This window comes from Delphinapterus leucas, chromosome 16 (genome assembly GCF_059928025.1).
Source record: "Delphinapterus leucas isolate spDelLeu-1000000601 "Yukka" chromosome 16, BTC_Dleu_Yukka2, whole genome shotgun sequence".
NCBI lineage: Eukaryota > Metazoa > Chordata > Mammalia > Artiodactyla > Monodontidae > Delphinapterus > Delphinapterus leucas.
The window spans coordinates 11,598,542-11,617,331 of NC_143144.1; the positions used below are offsets into that span (position 1 = coordinate 11,598,542).

At 37.1% G+C, this 18,790-nt stretch overlaps 1 pseudogene; it reads right to left on the minus strand.

The window, feature by feature from the left end:
- Positions 1-13,571: 13,571 nt before the first annotated feature.
- On the minus strand, positions 13,572-14,446 carry LOC111163944 (dystrobrevin beta pseudogene; annotated as a pseudogene).
- Positions 14,447-18,790: the final 4,344 nt, after the last annotated feature.

Below are 18,790 nucleotides of genomic sequence, written 5' to 3' on the forward strand. Positions count from 1 at the left end.
GGAGCGGGGGCAGTATTTAACCTTCCAGAAAGTCAGCTTCCTCACCCATGAAAGGGTGGTGATGACAGTTATCTGGTTCATGGGGCTGTTGAAAGAATCATCACAATATGTACAAAGTGGTTAACCTGGATTTCAACACGTAGTAAGTACTAGTCATTAATATGGCACCATTTGATATTACAGCAACTCTTTATGGATAAGCTATCACAGAAAGTTTATACCACACATCTAATCATGCATGAATCCATCATTTCTAACATCAAATCATTAATACACATAAAAATACTAATATCGGGCTAAGATAGCAGTGCTAAGTAAGGAGATGTATTGATAAACCTCAGATTTTTCTGAGCTTTATGGATAGATTGACCCTTTGAATCATCCACACCCATTCTGTTCTCATTAAGAAGCAGCACCACAAAGTGAGAAGCTTTAGAAGCAGGTATTCAAAAGCAGCTCCCTGAATTAACAGTTTTGTGATGCTGGGAGTTACTTAATTTCTCTGACAATTAGGTTCCTCATTTTCAAAATCCAGCGGACTCACAATTTGGCTGACAATCCATATCTAACGATCTATTTATCTATCTAATACTAACCTGTTTAATTTGCCCAGAAGATCTCCTTTCTCCTGAAAACAACCCCCACGTTATTTTCTTGGAACTATTCCTCTCCTGAGTCCAAACAGATGATTCCAGTGGGCCCCACCAATCACAGAAGCCATCTTCCATTCTACTTCTCCCCTGCCATCCTGGCCACGCAGATGGCATACTCCCCAGGATGAATCAGTCTTTGACCTAAATTTTTCATATTAGAATTAATAATGGAAGAAAGTCTCTTCATACCTGATGAGAGTTAGAAAGGTGAGCCCAGAGTTGCCAGCAGCCAAGGGCCCCAACTTCACGGGAAGAGCTGCTCAGAAAATAAAGCCTTTCCCACAAGGCTAGATGAGAGTTGGAGAGTAGCCTGATGCTGTGTGTTTCTCCATTTTCAATTATTCTTGAGCTCCTGGGACTCCCCTAACTTGACCTCAGGATGTTTATGTGAGCCAGTACAGTCCCTTTTTGCCTCAGCTAATTTGTTAGAGTTCTATTTTTGTTTGTCTAATTGTTTTAATTTTTAAAAAATAATTGTTTTAATTATTTTTAACCAAATGAATTCTGACTACTGTTCTTTAGTCCCTAATTTATAGTGACTGCTCAATGAATTTTACTTTTCTCCTATGTTTCCTTTCTTCTAGCTATTTCATAATTTTATGTAGAACAGCAGTTTCTAAAGAATGGTATACTTTCAGGGGGCCTTCAAGGTCAAAACTGGGAATTATTTGCTCTTTTTATTGTGTTGGATTTACACTGATGGTTCAAAAACAGTAGTGGTGAAAACTGGTGGTGCGTAAGCACAAATCAGGACAGTGGCACCAGACTGTATAAGCAGCCATTGTATATTTTCCTCCACACACTCGCAGGGAAAAAGAAGAAAAAAAAAGCTAGTTAGCTAGTTTCATGTAAGAATGTCCTTGATGAGGCAGTAGAAATTACTAATTTTATTATTTTGATCCTTGAGTCATACTTTTTTAATATTGACTACATGCTTTTTTTTTAATGTTCTAGATGATAAAATGGGAAGTTTACATTAAGTACTTCTGCTGCGTACCCAAGTACAATGGTTTTCTTAAGGGAGAGCACTTATAAGATTGAGCTGCAAGCTGCACTTGCCACTGTATTTCCTGGAACACCGTTTTTCTTGAAAGAACAACTGATAGACATACTATAGGTATTCAGATTTGGCTTGTTGCTTTAAGGAAAAAAACTGATAAAATTCAATCTTAACAGCAAAAAAATGGAATTCTGGAAAACTGTATCTGCCACTGTGAACTCAACAGCTTCTCAATAAATACTAGTGACTTTCTGATGAGATTAGTGGTAATATTAACAAATGTAATTTTTGTTATTGAATAAGGAAATGTGTCAACATTTAGAAGATCTGCATAACACAAGTAAGCCAATATTTCCAAATGGCCAATCTGTGATTTTACAAAATGATTCATGGGTACGAGTTCTATTCACAGTGCAAGACAGATCAATGGATTTTAAGGTAACTGACTATGAAAAGTTTATTAGTATAATTTTAGATTTGTCATTGCAACAGACCTTTAAACCTGCCACCTGTAGAATTTTTATGTAGAATTAAAGAAGAATAACCACAATTATCTGTAAAGGCCATTAAAAAGCTCCTCTTCGTTCCAGTTACCCATCTGTGCCAAGGCCAGATTTTTTTCCACATATTTCAGGCAAAAAACATAGTGAACTGCTTGCATATAGAAGCAGATATAAGAATGTAGTTGTGTTCTATTAACCAAGAAATAAAAGAAATTTTCAGAAATATAAAGTAATGCCACTCTTCCTATTATTTTTTCTTGTTTAATAAATATAATTATTTCATAAAATGTTATTTACATTACTATATTATGTGTGTATCTTCTAAATGAATTAAGACAAATATTTTAAAAATATCTCAGTTTAAATTTAAAATATGGTAAATACTGACAGATAAAACCTATGTAAAACAAGCTCTTTGGGATTCCCAAGAATATCTGAGTGTAAAGGTGTTCTGAGGCCACAAAGTTTGTGAAACACAGACCTGGAATGTTCCTTGTCTGTCTGTTCATTCATCTGATGCATTTCTAATGGTCAGAAGTACATTCTTTTTTTTTTTTTTGGCTGTGTTGGGTCTTCGTTGCTGCATGCCGGCTTTCTCTAGTTGTGGCGAGCGGGGGGTACTCTTTGTTGAGGTACACCGGCTTCTCACTGCGGGGGCTTCTCTTGTTGCAGAGCATGGGCTCTAGGTGCGTGGGCTTCAGTAGTTGTGGCACACAGGCTCTAGAGCACAGGCTCAGTAGTTGTGGCGCACGGGCTTAAGTTGGCTCCACGGCATGTGGATCTTCCCGGACCAGGGCTGTGTGGGATCTTCCTGGACCAGGGCTCAAACCTGTGTCCCCTGCATTGGCAGGCGATTCTCAACCACTACACCACCAGGGAAGCCCCAAAAGTGCATTCTTATACCTGTATACATTTGTTCCTGCCTGGAATAATGTTCCCTTCACTTTTGTACCTTAATGAATTCTTCTGATTATTAAAGACTCAAATAGAAGTTTATTTTCCCAGATTCTCCCCTTTATTTTCATAATTATTTTTACAAATTTATATTATAAAATTGCTGCATTCAATTATTTTTTTTGCATGTCTGAGGCCTTACTAGTCTGTGAGGTCTTGAAGAGCAGACACTCTCTTTTAATGTATCAGTACCTAGAAAAAGGTCCAGACCATCATAAGTACTCCATACAAACTTCCTTCTAGAAGGACTGAATTTTTAGGCTCTTTTAAAAGAACTTCATGCTCTTTTATTCCCCTGCCATAGATGATCACGACATTGGCAAAGTCAAGTACTTCTACCAGCAAGCTAGATGCAAGGAATTGAGGTTTATGGCCAGGCTTCAAAGGGAAACCAATCACAGAAGGAGAGATACTATATTGTGGCTTGAGGGAATCTGGAGATCCCTAAAGATTTCCAATATTTTTTAGGTGCCTATAAGAGGCAATATCCACTTTCCACTGACCATCTTTACCCGTGAATTTACAACACACTGAAATAATCCTCAAAGACTCAGTTCAGTTAATGGAAAGAAAACTGCCAGCTGGCATTATCTGCTGAAAGCAACAGAGACACATGGCATGAGGGCTTTTCCAAAATTTTTCTAATTGGATAAAAGTGGGAACATTTCTCAAGATTAATAAGGGTGTCAAATCATGTCCAGCTGGCAACCCCAAGATCTCACCAAGTGTTTAATCATACAACATGTGAGCATCAAAACAATGTTAAGTAGTGTCCTGGAGACTCTGCTTCATGGAAGGTAGTTCGTCTCCTGGGCTACCAAGCCTACTTTTACCTGTGATTGGTGACCATTGCCTAAGCTAAAAATGAGAGCCTGTTCAGTATAAAGGCTTATCCAAAAGAAGCAAATATTACTTATAACCACAAGCCAACCTGACATCTTCCATGCTGTTCCCATCTGCTTCAGATATTCATATTGGACAGTTTTCAAATGACAGCAGATGTCCCAGCTAGAAAAAAAATTAATCAGCTGAAAAGTATGCCATTACCTAACGAGTTTTATAGTTCCAGAAGTCAGAAACTGGTTTTGGCCATCACCCTGATTCCTCAATTTAAAACCAGCTCTCTTGTAAAACAAATAGTGTTTGCTTAGCTATATAGAGTTTATAACATGAAACATCTTTAAACACAGTATCTAGGTGAGGAAGTTGCATTGATTTTTTTTCTTTGTATTTATTTAGGCTGTGCCAGGCTACTTGTGGGATCTTAGCTGCCCAGCCAGGGATTGAACCCAGGCCCCAGCAGTGAAAGTGCCAAGTCCTAACCACTGGACTGTCAGGGAATTCTCTTTTGGTCTTTAAATAAGCTTCTAATTCTTCAGATTCATAAAAATCCTCTACAAAGACAAAAAAAAAAAAGTAAAAAGCAACACAGTGTCAAATGCAAAAGAGTTCAACTTCATTTTCTTTAGCAGGATTCATGCCTAGTGATCAACTGTAGAAAGCACGCACTTTCTGTTTAATTATGTTCATTCACAACTAGTCAACTGTATTCTATATAAAATAAAATGGAACATCAATGGGCAGAGATAGAGATCCCTGTACATCTACATATATATCTATGTCTGTCTGTCTATCTATCTGTCTATCTATCCAGAAAGAAACGTGAAACAACAAAGTGATGGAGAACAAAGGAGGCCATGGAAAGCATGGGAAAAAATCAATCCTAGAACCAGTCCTGCTAGATTTCAGTGATAACTTGGTAACCTTCCTTATAATCAATGCAGCTTTGCTGTTGGAAATGCACATTCATTACTTTCATTTTATTTATAATATTTTATTCAAAGTGCATTTATTGAATGCACACTAATAGCCAGTCCCTCTGTTAAATTCATGGTTTCTATCCAAATGTAACTTTCCTCTAAGAAAGGATATAATGCAAATCACATAATCATGCAGGCAAAGATAAAATTGCAATTGTGACATGTACTATATTGAGGGTCACATGGAGCTATTTAAACTTATATCAGGTGATCTGAATAAGTGAGAAATTATGAAAGTATTTCTAGAGGAAGAGACACTTGAATTGAGACGAACTCAAAAGGCTGAATAGGTGTTATCTAAGTCAAGAGAGGAGGTATTAACATTACAGACAGGATAGTACAGGCAATGATTTTGTAGGGAGAAGGAGTGTGGCAAGAAAGAGGAGATGACCAAAGAAATCAGTATGGCTGATTAAGAGAGAAGGAAGTTGTGTGGTTTCAGGCAAAGCTGGCAAAGAAATCAGAGGTTAGCTCATAAAGAATCTCATAGGTAAAGTTAAGACATTTCTATTTGCCAAAGTGCAATGCAAAGTCATTGATCGATTTGAAGAGAGATGTATCATGGTCAGATTTATGTTTTTAAAAGATGGATCTGGTTGTAATGAGATATACAGTTTGGAAGGATTCAGACTGGTTGTGTGTAGATGGTAAAGAAGCTCTCTATCAATAGTTAGTTGAAGCTAGGGAAGAGAGAAGTTTAGACCAGGTGGTGTGCAAATGGAAAAAACTGGACGGATGCTAAAGGCACATCAGAGGTAAAAGCAATAGAGATTTGTGGGGAACTGCATGCTGATGTGAGTTTCTGGCTTACACAAAGGATGTTTTTTTACTGACATAGTAAATCTGGAAGAAATCCATATTTAGAGTGAGGACCGTTGATGGATCTAGTTTTGGACATGCTGAATTTGAGGTGCTCATGTAATTTCAAATGCAGTTATATATGTGTCTGATGATCAAAAGAAAGGTCTGGGCTTGGAATAAAGATAAATAGAAGTCATTTGTGTAGAGGTGGTAATTGCAGCTACAGGTAAGATAAGAACATCTAGGGAAAACGTTTAGAGTGAGATAAAAGGTGATTATGGGATCTAGACTTGAGAATCTTTAACATCTAATGGCCAGCTAGAGAAGTATGAGCCTGCAAAAGAGACAAACAAGAAATAACAATAGAAGTTGAAATAAAATAAGATGAACATGTTACCAGAAGCCAAAGAGAAGTGTTTTAGGATTCAAATAATGCTCAACAGAGTTGAATAGTGACAAAAAGTAAAGTCAGATCACAGTAGCTAATATTTTTGAGTATTTACTGTGTGCCAGGTACTGTTTTAAGAGTTTCATTTTCATTAACTCTTTTCATCCTCACAAATCTTCCACAGGCAGTAGTCTAAATTTAGTCAATCCATTTAGTCTTCAATTTAGTCATTACACTAAAACATTGCCTGTTGTTCTTAGTGTCATGTAGTCATTGGTGATCTTTGCTAGAACTGTTTTAGTGAGGTGATGGATTTTAAGAACCAATTTAGAAGGGTTAAAAAGTGAGTAAGAGGTGAGAAAAAATACAGGCAAGTAATAGACAACTCTTGTAAAGACCAACTGTAAAAGGGTGGAGGGAAATAAGTCATAGCTGAAAGGATACAGGGAGTTATTTGCCAGTTTTTAAACTATGAGTTGCCAAGTCTGTTTAGCCAGTGGGCCCTGACCAAGGTGCTGAATTTGGGTGCTGGCTGTCTCCTCCTCACAAGATTTACTGAGGAACTAGAAAGAGAGACGGAGAAGAGGGGGGGCGGGGGGAGAGGGGAGAGAGAGAGAGATTTGCAGGGCAGTGTCAGGAGTCAACCCAGCACAGCAGTGGTAAAATAGGAGAACTGCTGAAAGCATTTATTTTGCCTCTGACCCTGCCGTATTGGCCTCCACATTTGCCCTGAGCAAGAACTCTGGTCCAGGTGTTCTTCGGAATACATAAAGTCAACACAGTGCAGAAGCCCTCATTTTCTTATTGAGAGGAAATGAGAAAAAAAAAAACAGAAAACCAGTAGGCAATAATGGCTTTAGGGCAGTTGCTTTCTGATTCTCTCCTCTAAACTGGGGAATTTTAATCTAGCCCAGCCACTTGAAGTGATGTCTAGGACCAACAGCATAATGATCATTTTGGAAATTGTGAGAAATGCAGAATCTCGGGCCCCACCCAGACCTCCTGAAGTAAAAATCTGAATTTTATCATGGTGTTCTAGGAGAAGGGTGAAAATCAGACCTAAGAGTTGTTTTTAGGAAGGTGAGTAATTGACTATAGTTCTTTGATAGATAGGACTTATCTGTTCTTAGGGCTGTACATAGGTACAGGGCCACCCTTGGGCTTATCTGTTCTCTGTCCACTGAGCATGGGTCCAAGTTCACCCCATGCAAAATGCTTAAGACAGTAGTTAGGCTGTTCTATGCTCTTGTTTCAAATTCCCTTATCTCTTTTCATATGTTTAAGGTCATTTAAAATTGCTGGTCCCTTTGCTGCAGAGATTCAAGTTATAAAAAGGCAGAGTAAATTACTCTCTATCCCACAGACACACTTCTCCTCCTAGGGTAAAATGAACTCACGAAGACACTGGAGGGGCACAATCATTTAAAAAAAAAAATCTGCAAGGTAACAGATTTGAACAGAAGCAGAAATATTAGAACAGATGGACCATGTGTTTAAAATAGAATTAAAATAACGTATAAGAGATTTATATATTTAACAGTGAAATAATACACATTTAATTTTAAGCAAATATGAAGCATTTAAAAAACTGACTAGGTATTAGGAAATTTAAAAACTTTCAATATATTAAAAAATAGATGTAATACAGACAAAGATCTTTGATAACAAAATAATTACTTTAGAATTAAATAATAAAGAGTAAACTAAAAAAAAGAAATCCCTAAATATTTGGAAACAAAGAAAGCCTCCTAACTAATGCATGGATTTAAGAAGAAATCATAATGAAAATTTAAACAATATTTGGAATTGAAAGGCTATGAAAACTGTATGTATCAAAATTGGGGAGGGCTGTAAAATGGTATGAACCTAGCAAGTTAAAGCCCTAGATACTTTATAAAGTAATGAAGAGAGCCAAAACTGATGAACTGTGTCTATATTTAAGTTTACATTGAAAACCCCAAAGAATACATGGATAAGTTATTTAAGACAATAAGAGAGTATGCATTATAAGCTGGGTATAAAATTAATGTAGAAACAGTAATGCATTTCTGTATATCAGCAGTAAATAACTAGAAAATGTAATAAAAAATATGCCATTTATGAGACTAAGAGATAATATGAAATAATCAGGAATTAATCTAACAAAAATATGTTTAAGAACTTTCCTGGGGAAATTATAAAAACTTTATTGAGAAATACTGAAGAAGACTAAATAGATGAACAGGTAAACTGTGTTCATATAAGAAGTATATTATAAAGATATCATTTCTCTTTAATCCTTAGATTCAATGCAATTTCCAACACGATATGTCAGAGAACTTGAGACAATTCTAAAATGTCCAAGAATTGTGTGTGTGTGTGTGTGTGCACCTGTGCATGCAAGCATGTGTGTGTAAAAGGAGAACAATTACTATGATTCTTTATGAAATGGCAAATATGACAGGGTGGTTTTTGTGTACAAGAAGCAAATTAACCAGTTGATCAATCAGAAATTGACTGACCCATGTAGGCACAGATATCAGACATAGGCCAGAGGTGGTATGACAAATGAGTAGGAATGAAGAGATGGTTTGATAAATTGAGTTGGAAAAATAATTTATATGGAAAAATGTTAATGTTGGATTCCTACCTCACACCATTTAAAACTATCACTTCCATATGGATTTAGGACTAAATCTAAAAAAAGATAACATTTGAACACTGAAAAAAAATATAAGTGAATATTTTTATAGTTCAGCATACATGTGATGTCTTAAATAATGCATGAAAACAATTTTCTATAAAAGAGAAGATTACTAAACTTAAAATAGTAAGGTTAATCACTTTTATTCATCAAAGATTAATTTTTAAATTAAAGACATTTCAAAACTAAGTTACAAACTGGAAAAAGACATTCACCATACACACAACTAGATCAATATCAAGAAGAATATATAAGCAAAAATATCCCAAAAGAAAAACTGCCAAAGGAATAAACAGAGAAGTTCAAGATTACTGGTCTTCAGGGAAATGCAAATAAAGACCACACTTAAATAGCATTTTATAAGCATTCTACTGACAAAATGAGAAATTCTGTTCAAAGTGTAGGAGAGATGTGGGTCAACAGAATCTGCTATACATTGCTAGTAGTAAATAGAAGTTTGAAACCACTATGCAGCCACTATGAAACCATTCTGACATTTCCTCCTAAAGTCGAACACTCATATATGCTATGGTCTAGCTATTCAACATCTAGATACATATCTAAGAGAAACTCTTGAATATTAATAGGAGACATATGTAAGAATATTCATAGAAATGCTGTTCTCATAATAGCAAAAAAACCTCATTTCTTCTAAATGGGAAAAATGAAAGAATAAACTGTGCTATATTCCCACGATGGAATATTTTACAGGTAGTCAATATGAATAAGCTACAGTGAAATATCATATATAGTAAATCTTAGTGCCACTATAGTCAGTGGGTAGAGTCCAAAAGGACTGAATAAAGAGTGATACCTCTTTTACAAAGTTAAAACATAAAAAAAAATATTTTTGCCTATACATATACGTAGATGTGTGCAAATTATATACTTGGGAAATAATGAAATGATAAACATAAAATTCAGAATGTTGGTACATCACATAAGAAGACTAAATATTTAGATGTAGGTCAAGATCCTGGCATTGTGTTTTGATTGAAGGGTTTAGGCATTTTGTTACATTATTTAAAATAACTTGGTAAATAGCTATTTGCATATAAGTTGAAGAGCTTAAAAATAAGATATTGAATGTCCTTTTACATATTGAAAGGTGAATAGCAAAGTTCAGGCCATATGATTTTTACTTTCAAACTTTTATAAATGTTTACATATTAATGAGAAACTGCTATGTATAAAACTAAGAAGTTTTAAAATGTTAAATTATTCTCACTCAATATTCTCAGAATCATTAAGCATTTAAATCAGACATGCAGATTAAAATGAGGGAGAATTAAGATTTTTTCAAAATAATTTTAAAAAAGGCAAAGACTTATCTACATATAAGATATCTTGGTACTTATTTCCAAAAATTCCAACAGAGAATATGACAAGTTTACTTAATGTTATTAAAACATGTTATTAAAAAATGTATTCTCAAGATATAACAAATTCTTTATTATTTTGGGATACTTTGTTTAGAATGATAAAATGTCATTTTGGACTTAGGTTAGGAGAACTCTATTCCTAGCCATCTATGAAGTTCATTATAACTAGGTCTAGTCAAAGTTATTCTACTGTTGGTAGCAGGGGAGGAACCCTACTGAAAAACATGTAGGCCAAGGGTTGGCAAACTATATCCTAATGGTAAAATCCAGCCTGCCACCTCTTTTTGTACAGCCCACTATTTAAGAATGGTTTTACATTTTTAAATTGTTGAAAAAAAATAAGCATAATTTTTTGTGATGCTGTAGGATATTTAAATTTCAGGGTCTGTAAATAAATTTTTGTTGGCTCATAGCCATCTCTGTTCATTTACCAATTTTTTATGGCTGCTTTTCTGCTATTATGGAGTAGCTGTGACAGAGACAGTATGGCCTGCAAAGCCCAAAATCTTTACTCTCTGACTCTTTACAGAAAAAGTTTGTCTATTCCTGATCTAGAGGATTCACGTTTTAGATACTGTACATAGAAAATGTTAATTTTTTTTTTTTTTTTGGCCATGCCCCGCAGCTCGCGGGATCTTAGTTCCCCAACTAGGGACTGAACCCGGGCCCCAGCAGTGAAAGCACCAAGTCCTAACCACTGGACTTCCAGGGAATGAGCAGAAAACGTTAATTTTTAACTGAGCGTTTCTAGGACAAAACAGATGTCATTGAAAAGAATAAAGTTACCCTATTATTTGTTTGTGGAATGCCATTTTATTCCTTAAATTGCTGAGCTTCTATATCAGGGCCTCTTAGCCACCATCATGCTTCATGCTTTATAACTACGATGAGGGCTTGTTCCTAGGATTCTTTTGTTTTGTTTTGTTTTTTTAATAGTATCATGTGGCTTTTTTTTTCTATAATAAAGGCAAATGAATGGATCAGTGACTAGAAGAATAAGAAATTACACTGCTAGTTACTTAGATAAAATATTAAACGAAAGCTTTTGGAAAAATCAAAATAAACTTCCAAACACCAACACTAGACATATCAAATCTACAATGTAAATTCATATAGAAGCTGGTTAAATGCACGCTAAATTCATCTGTTGTGAACACAGAGAAACATTCATTCAAAATATTAGTACAGATACAGTGGACAATCTTCAAAAAATTACTACTTAACTGATCACACATCTTTTTGCTAAGTGGAAACTTCTTTACTCACATCAGCCTCAAAATTCACTGATATCTTCCTCAAAGAACAAGGGTATTGCACATAGTCCTAATCTTGAAAACAAGTTATACTCACAACACACACACACACGTATATTGCTAAAAGGCCTTACCAGTATGCATCTACTACATAATGTATATACTCGTCAAAATTCAAAACTGATACATTTATGATACCAGCTTCAAAATTATGCATGCTGATAATACTTGATTTTTCCCGAAATCTTAAGTCACTATAACCAAAATGAACTAATAAAGTAGAAAAAAATAAAGCTGAAATAAAAATAACAATGAATAGAAATAAGACTTACTTCACAAGAGTGTTGTGAAGTTTAAACAGAAATATAAGAATTCACTTGTGATTTCTGTACTTCAATTTATGTATGTTACAGAGCAATGGAAAAATTCAATAGAGTTTTTCACGTGAAAAACTGCTCTGTAAATCAGAAAGCAATATTCAAACAGTCATTTATCTTTAAATAAACGTACAATTCCCATTTCTATAAGGGTTATAAATTAGCTAAAGGAGCAAGTTCAAACTAAGCTGAAAAACAAGTTCATCTCCTAGCCCCAATATCTAGGATGAGGATTTTCAGTATATACATTCCAGAGAATCCAATCATTATGAAAGGTAATAGGCAGCAACTAACACAACAATGTAAAGCAATCATACTCCAATAAAGATGTTTAAAAAAATAAAAAATAAAAATAAATAAATCAATTTAAAAAAAGGTAATAGGGCAAAGAGCTACCTCAGTGTAAAGAGTTAGACTCTAACCAAAAACAGTTGAAAATGTTAACAAATCAATTAACACAGTGGGATACTTGTACTTTAAGAAAAAGTAACTATTTGAAAATCTATAAATTCTCCCGAGTCAATGAAAAAGAGAAGAAACTACTAAGTGTTATTTTTTTTTCCTTTGCTTGTTTAAAAAATGTAAAATAATGACACCTCAACCAAAAACAAAATACTGGAATTTACAACACAACAATACCCAGGATAGGATGTTCAGTTTAACAAAATTATATGGTTTAACTGTAACTGAAAAGCTATTTGATAAAAAAATTATATCTAAGACATTGTCAGAAATGTAGGAAGTATACACTTGATTAAAGTTTGGTTTTTGTTTTTAACTAATCCCTGATATAAACTTACTTGCTTTCTTCTTGATTGACTTTTAAGAAGGTTAACTAGGAAAAAGAAAAAAAAAAGAGAGGAAAACCCCCCGCTTATCAAAGCTTTCTAGTACTTAAACTCCAGTAGGATGAACAGGCCTGAGAACTTAGATCCTGAATTATACTTATGACTCTATATTTTTCTACCTTCTAGTAAACTAACCAACAAAAACTAAAGTAAAAGGTTTTAAAACAAGGCTCTAGAAACTGTTTGGAAATAAAAGTATGACATTTTTAAAACTCTGGAAATAAACTGAGAGAAGAGAAGGAAAAATGATTGGTGCTGAACTTATTACATGATTTATAAACACCACAGAAAAATCAGACATTAAGCTCCACCCAAATGTTATTTAAAAGACTATTTTAGAAAGTAAAGACATCCACGTGACAATTGTAAAATACAGTATTTCCCCAACTTGAGAGGCAAAAATTTAACTTCATTTCATGCAGCTTTCTTTGCAACGTTTAAACCCTATAAGCACGAAGTAAACTTGCTTGAAAAAAAGAACTTTAAATGTTCCTTAAAGCTCAGAGAGTTAAGTCTTTTGGGGTGGGGGTGGTACCCCTTGTACAATTTTAAAACAAGAAGACACCTTTCACTTGGAAAGCGAGCACTGTCACGTTCCAAGTTACTGAATAAAAGGGACCTTGTCAAATGTCATCGTAACTCCATCTCCCCATACTTTAAAAACTCTGCTTTTCAAATCAAGTGATGAAACACAACATATCTGCAAGCCCCGTCATAAATGTAAGTGTTAATATTTCATGACACTACACCCTTACTTACGGTAGGCATCTATGAGGAAAGTGGCCCTAGTGTTGTTACCGGTGAAACAGACGAACTGTTGGGGACACAGACTGAGACACAAAGCAGTTACCCAGGAGGGATGCTCCTTCACCTGGTGTTGGGTGCCGTGAGGGACACTGGCATGGCCACACAAAGATCAATTTTGGCAGAGCTGGGGGTGTGGCAACTGCCGGCATGGGTACCAGAAACCCATCCCACGCTCAAACCAGGAATAGGGACACTCCGCCTCACACCGGAAACTGGAGCACTCCACGGGATGGCAGACCTCCTCCGTGTGGGCAAGCCTATGCTTGAGAGGTAGCCAGACAAGGCCCCCGGGGAGGAGGATCAGCCATTGTTGTGTCTAAAGGCATACTCAGCATTCTCTTTTTCGGCTGTGGAAAACAGGTGCAGGCTGAGTGCTCTGTGTAACCACAAGATGGCCCTTCAAAGACAGCTGCTGGGAACTTTAGAACTTCCTTCAGAAACTGGTCAGACCTGCTAAATAGCATTAAGCCACTGGAATCTGACATCTGGGAGAAAACATATCTCAGCTTGTCCAGCATTTTCCCACCACACATGCTAACACAGCTTTAACAGAAAATACCATCAACTTGCCTCGGGCCTCACTGTCACAGCAGCAATCACGAAGTCAAGGAGGAGCTGAGGGGCTGGTCCACGCCGACTCATGAGAAGGAAGGCACGTGCTCCGCTGGCAGTAGATGGATGAGGGTCGGTCCCGAGGCGGGACACACTGATCTCAGGGGATGAGTCCAGTGTATCAAGGCCGCCGTCTCGAAAAGCTTCCAGCATGTTCCAGAGACCAGCAAGATGGAGGCTGCATCGTTTTTTGTACAAATCGTGCTTTGCAATTTGTCAATTCATAGTCATAGGACATCAAAATTCTGAGCACGCACTTCTACGAACAGCTGCCTCTTCTCTGCCATGTTACGCTTGCTCCCAGTTTCCTCAATCATCTTCTGGGCCGGAGCTGGTGGCGCCCAGGTCTTTGGGACGCAGCCGCCTTCGCCTCCTCCGGCCTGGCCCTCGCTGAGCTGCACAAGCGGCGAACGTTCTCCGGCGCCTGGCTCTCGGTGCTTCCCGCCCGGCGCGACGGCGCCGGGAGCGCGACAGCATGAACGGAGCGAGGAGCGCTAGGCGCGTGAGGTCATGATGGCGTGAGGGGCTTGAGGTCGCGAGGGCGCGAGGGACGTGAGGGGCGCGACGGGCGTGACGGGCGTGAGGAGCGTGAGGGGCGCGAAGGGCGCGGCATCGTGAAGGGCGTGGGGCGGGGTGGGGCGTGAGGTTGCGAAGGCGCGAGGGACGTGAGGGGCGGGACGGGCGCAGGGCGGGCACGCGCCACCTCCGTAGGATTCTGTGTAACGACTTCCGGAGTCAATTTCTCCAGCCCAAATGTTTGTATCAGTTTTTAACTACCTCCCCACCACTCAGGTCGCTGCACAATAAATTTTTCCTTTTTTGGCTATAAAATTACTATCCGACTGTGACCCCATCTCACAATGCAAATCTCTTGTAATCAACTGGCGTTTCCTAGCTCCTCAATGAGAATCTTTATTCAACAACTCCGTACCTACCTTCAGAAACACAAATTTTCCTTTTTTCACATCCTTTTACAAAGAATTTATACAATCTAAAAAGTAGGGCTAAAATTATTATCACATTTTTCTTATGGGGTCTTTAACATATATATGATATCATTTGCTGATTTTACTCTAAAGACCTAAAGACATTGCTCAGTACACTACAGTTTTCTTTTAATGAAAAAATCCTAAATATTTTACTTCATACTGGAAATAGTTGAGTTTCTACTTAGCACTTCATCTGCTCATGCACACTGTGAAATAAATACCCAATTTTATTGCATTTTGCTTTGACTGCTAGAATGTGTATGGATTCATCTTACCTCTCTTCTGTTAGAAAACTTCTATCATATCTTCTTCCACTTTTTATTTTTATATATTTTATGTACATTTATAAACTACCATGTACATTGCTGGAACAGTCTATATTATAAATAAGCAATTTATAACATATGTAAAAATAATACATTTACTGTGTGCCAGTAATGTGCTAGGAATTTTCTATAGGTTGTATAAAATTTCTTTTTCGAATAATACTACTACTTATCATATATTCACGGACAAAGCCAAGTTTTGTGAGGCCTAAAGCTCATTTAGGGGACCCTTTCTTATAAAAATAATATTAAAAATATGTTACTTTTGCAAACATTACAAAAAACCAGATCACGTTAACCGATTAGTAGAGCCCCATACAAGGCTTTGGAAGGGGCATACGCAAGTAAGAGGCCCTGACTTAAGCTATGATAGCTTCAAGGTCAATTTACCTCTGCATATTTTGACTGCTTGTGCTCTGTGAGTCACTTTTCACACACTGTACCATGTAAGGCCAGAACAAGCTTACAGGAAAATTAACTGAGAGAATGTGATGGTTAACTTTTTGCATCAGCTTGATGGACAAAGGGATGTCCTAACAGCTGGTAAAACATGATTTCTGGGTGTGTCTGTAAGGGTGTTGCCTGAAAAGATTAATATTTGAAACGGTAGACAACAGAGTAAAGAAGATGGTCCTCACCAGTGCAGGTGGGCATCATCCAATCTGTTGAGGGCCTGAATAGAACAAAAAGAAGGAGGAAGGGCAAATTTGCTCTCTCTGCTTGAGCTGGAACAGCTGTCTTCTTCTGCCCTTGGAAATCAGTGCTCCTGGTTTGGGGGCCTTCAGACTCAGACTGGGACTTACACCATTGGCTCCCCTGGTTCTCAGGCCTGTCAGTTTGGACTGGAACCACACTGCCAGCTTTCCTGGGCCTCCAGCTTGCAGATGGCAGATTGTGGGACTTCTCAGCCTTCATAATTGCTGAGCCAATGCCTCATAATCTCATTCTATATATCTGAATATATTCTATTAGCTTTGTTTCTCTAGAGAACCCTGGCTAAAACAGAGAGGTTACAATTATTTTTCAAGGTCAAAGGATTGCTGTGTGGTAGATGTGTATTTGAACACTGTTCTGTTTGAATCTCAAACTCATTTATTGAGTAGCTTATATACCAGGCACTGTGCTAAATGTGGGCATGCTGTGACAAACCAGACATCTGTCCTGTTCTTATGAAGTGTCTTATGTAATTATTTGTATTACAGGAGTCGGTCATTCAACTCCTTATTTATTCTTTAACCCTCATGTTAAAAAAAAAAAAGAAGAGTTTGACATATACTTTAAAGGTTTCTGTTCACTTAAAAATTAGTGTACAGTTTAAATCTACTGGCTTTGGCTGGAATAGCTGAAACTCTCATTTCCTTTTGTTAATTAATTACAACACAGATTGACATTTTATGGATCTTACTTTGATCATTAAAAATATATAGATAATGGTTCATGAAAGGAAACTATTTTGATTTCTAAATATATCAACTTCTCAGTCTGATTCAGAAACTGATTGACTAGGTTGATCTTTCTTATAGAGTTAACCATTTTTTACAGTCTTGGTCTGAGCACTGCAGAAAGCACGATTAAAGATCTTTAAACATCAAACCTCACATCCTAAATCCTAGTTTTTAGCTTCACTTCAATGGAGCTCTTACCCCAAATTCCTTGTAAGACAGTAGGACTAAACCTGGAAAGCTAGGAAAGTCAGATTCCTGGATCCACATCCCTTATCACTGACTCAGATTTCTGGAGTAGAGTTGAATTTTAAACCACACTCCTAGGTGATTTTGATGCATGTGGACCACACTTCACAATCTGAAGAGCATAGCTCAAAGATACTAATGAGATCACAATTATTTTGATATTTCAAAATAAAGAACAAAAAATTATTTAAATTTAAAATTATTGAATAGTTGATCTTATAAGGAGGTTGTGGAAACTTTTCATTTCTCTCTTTCTTTCTGTATATTTCTTCTCTTTTCACGTCCATGTCACCTCTCTTTCCTGGATACCTCTCCTCTGTATATTCTTCTCTCTGTAGTCATTCATTTAATATATCACTGTACCTTGGAATCCATCCGGGATTCTTATATTTCATAACTATTTTTGGACAATCCCATCACTTCTGTGTCTTCAACCACTGCTCATAGGCTAGATCCAAATTTTTATCATATACAGATTTTTTCTGAATTTTCGACTCCCAGCTCTATTCAGTTCTCTAATGGTAATGACTAAATGACTCCAAAGACCTCAAATTCAACATGTCCAAAGTTGAAATTAATGTTGGCCCTCCAACCAGAAAATCTGTCCATTCCTTCTTCTGAGATTTCTATTTCAGCTTTAATTTATACACTACAATGCAGCCATTCACCCAAACCAGATTCCAGGAGGTCATCTTTTTCTCTTCATATCCTCTCACCCATTATGTCAAGTCAATCAAAAAATGCTCTCGATTCTTGTTCTTAAAAAAAAGACAAAAAACCCAAAACACTCATTGTTTCCATACCTCTCTCACACCTTTGTCCAAGGCCTCATAATTTCTCACTGATGTTACTGTAATGGTTTCTTATTTGGGCAAACTTTTTCTGGTGCTGATTTTCCTCAAAACCATTCTCCACACTGCTTCCAGGTGGATCTTTCTAAAATACAATTCTGATCACTTACTCCCTCGCTTAACATTCCTTAACAGACCTCCATTGCTGCCAGGATAAATACAAACCTCTTGGCATGACATGCTCTATCTGCTGTGTACCAGTCTAATCTCATTTCTCACATTCTGCTTTTGACACTCCAATCACACTGAATTCCTGAAAGTTCATATCCAGAATGTACTACATTTCAGAACTTTGTACATTTCTGTCCCCATGACTGTGATTGCCCTTATCCCCTTCTTTGTCCTCTCAACTCTCCTATATTCTTCTCTCTCACTGAATCTGGCTTATGTGCTTAGGCAGTGTTTGAGGATTTCAGGGATAAGCAGGAAAACAGATATGACCTGGCAGTAGTACCCATAAGCTTTATTTTGATGGAATGCATGCAGAGGAGGTACCTTCCAGCATCAGAAGTCTGGAGGCTTAAGGGGTGGGAGCCACCATCTAGAAGGGGAGGGGGCAAGACCTCAAGGGCAAGGGGCTCAGAGAGAGCCTTCTACATCTAGAGGATGTGCTCAGCAGCCTGGCAAAGACTCTCTTGGCAGACAGCTCCCAAGGGAAATAGTGGCTTTGTGTTTTTTGTTGTCTTGTGGTTTTATCTTATCTTTGGCTAGCAGGCATTAGGTGCAGTTTTGTGGGATATGAAAGCAGAGAGACTCTAAAAGGCTAAAAATCTGCTTAATTCAGTGATGTTTAACAAGCTAACAATTGGATGGGTAAAAATTTGAGTTCGTCACTGTTGAGCTTTCAGGGAA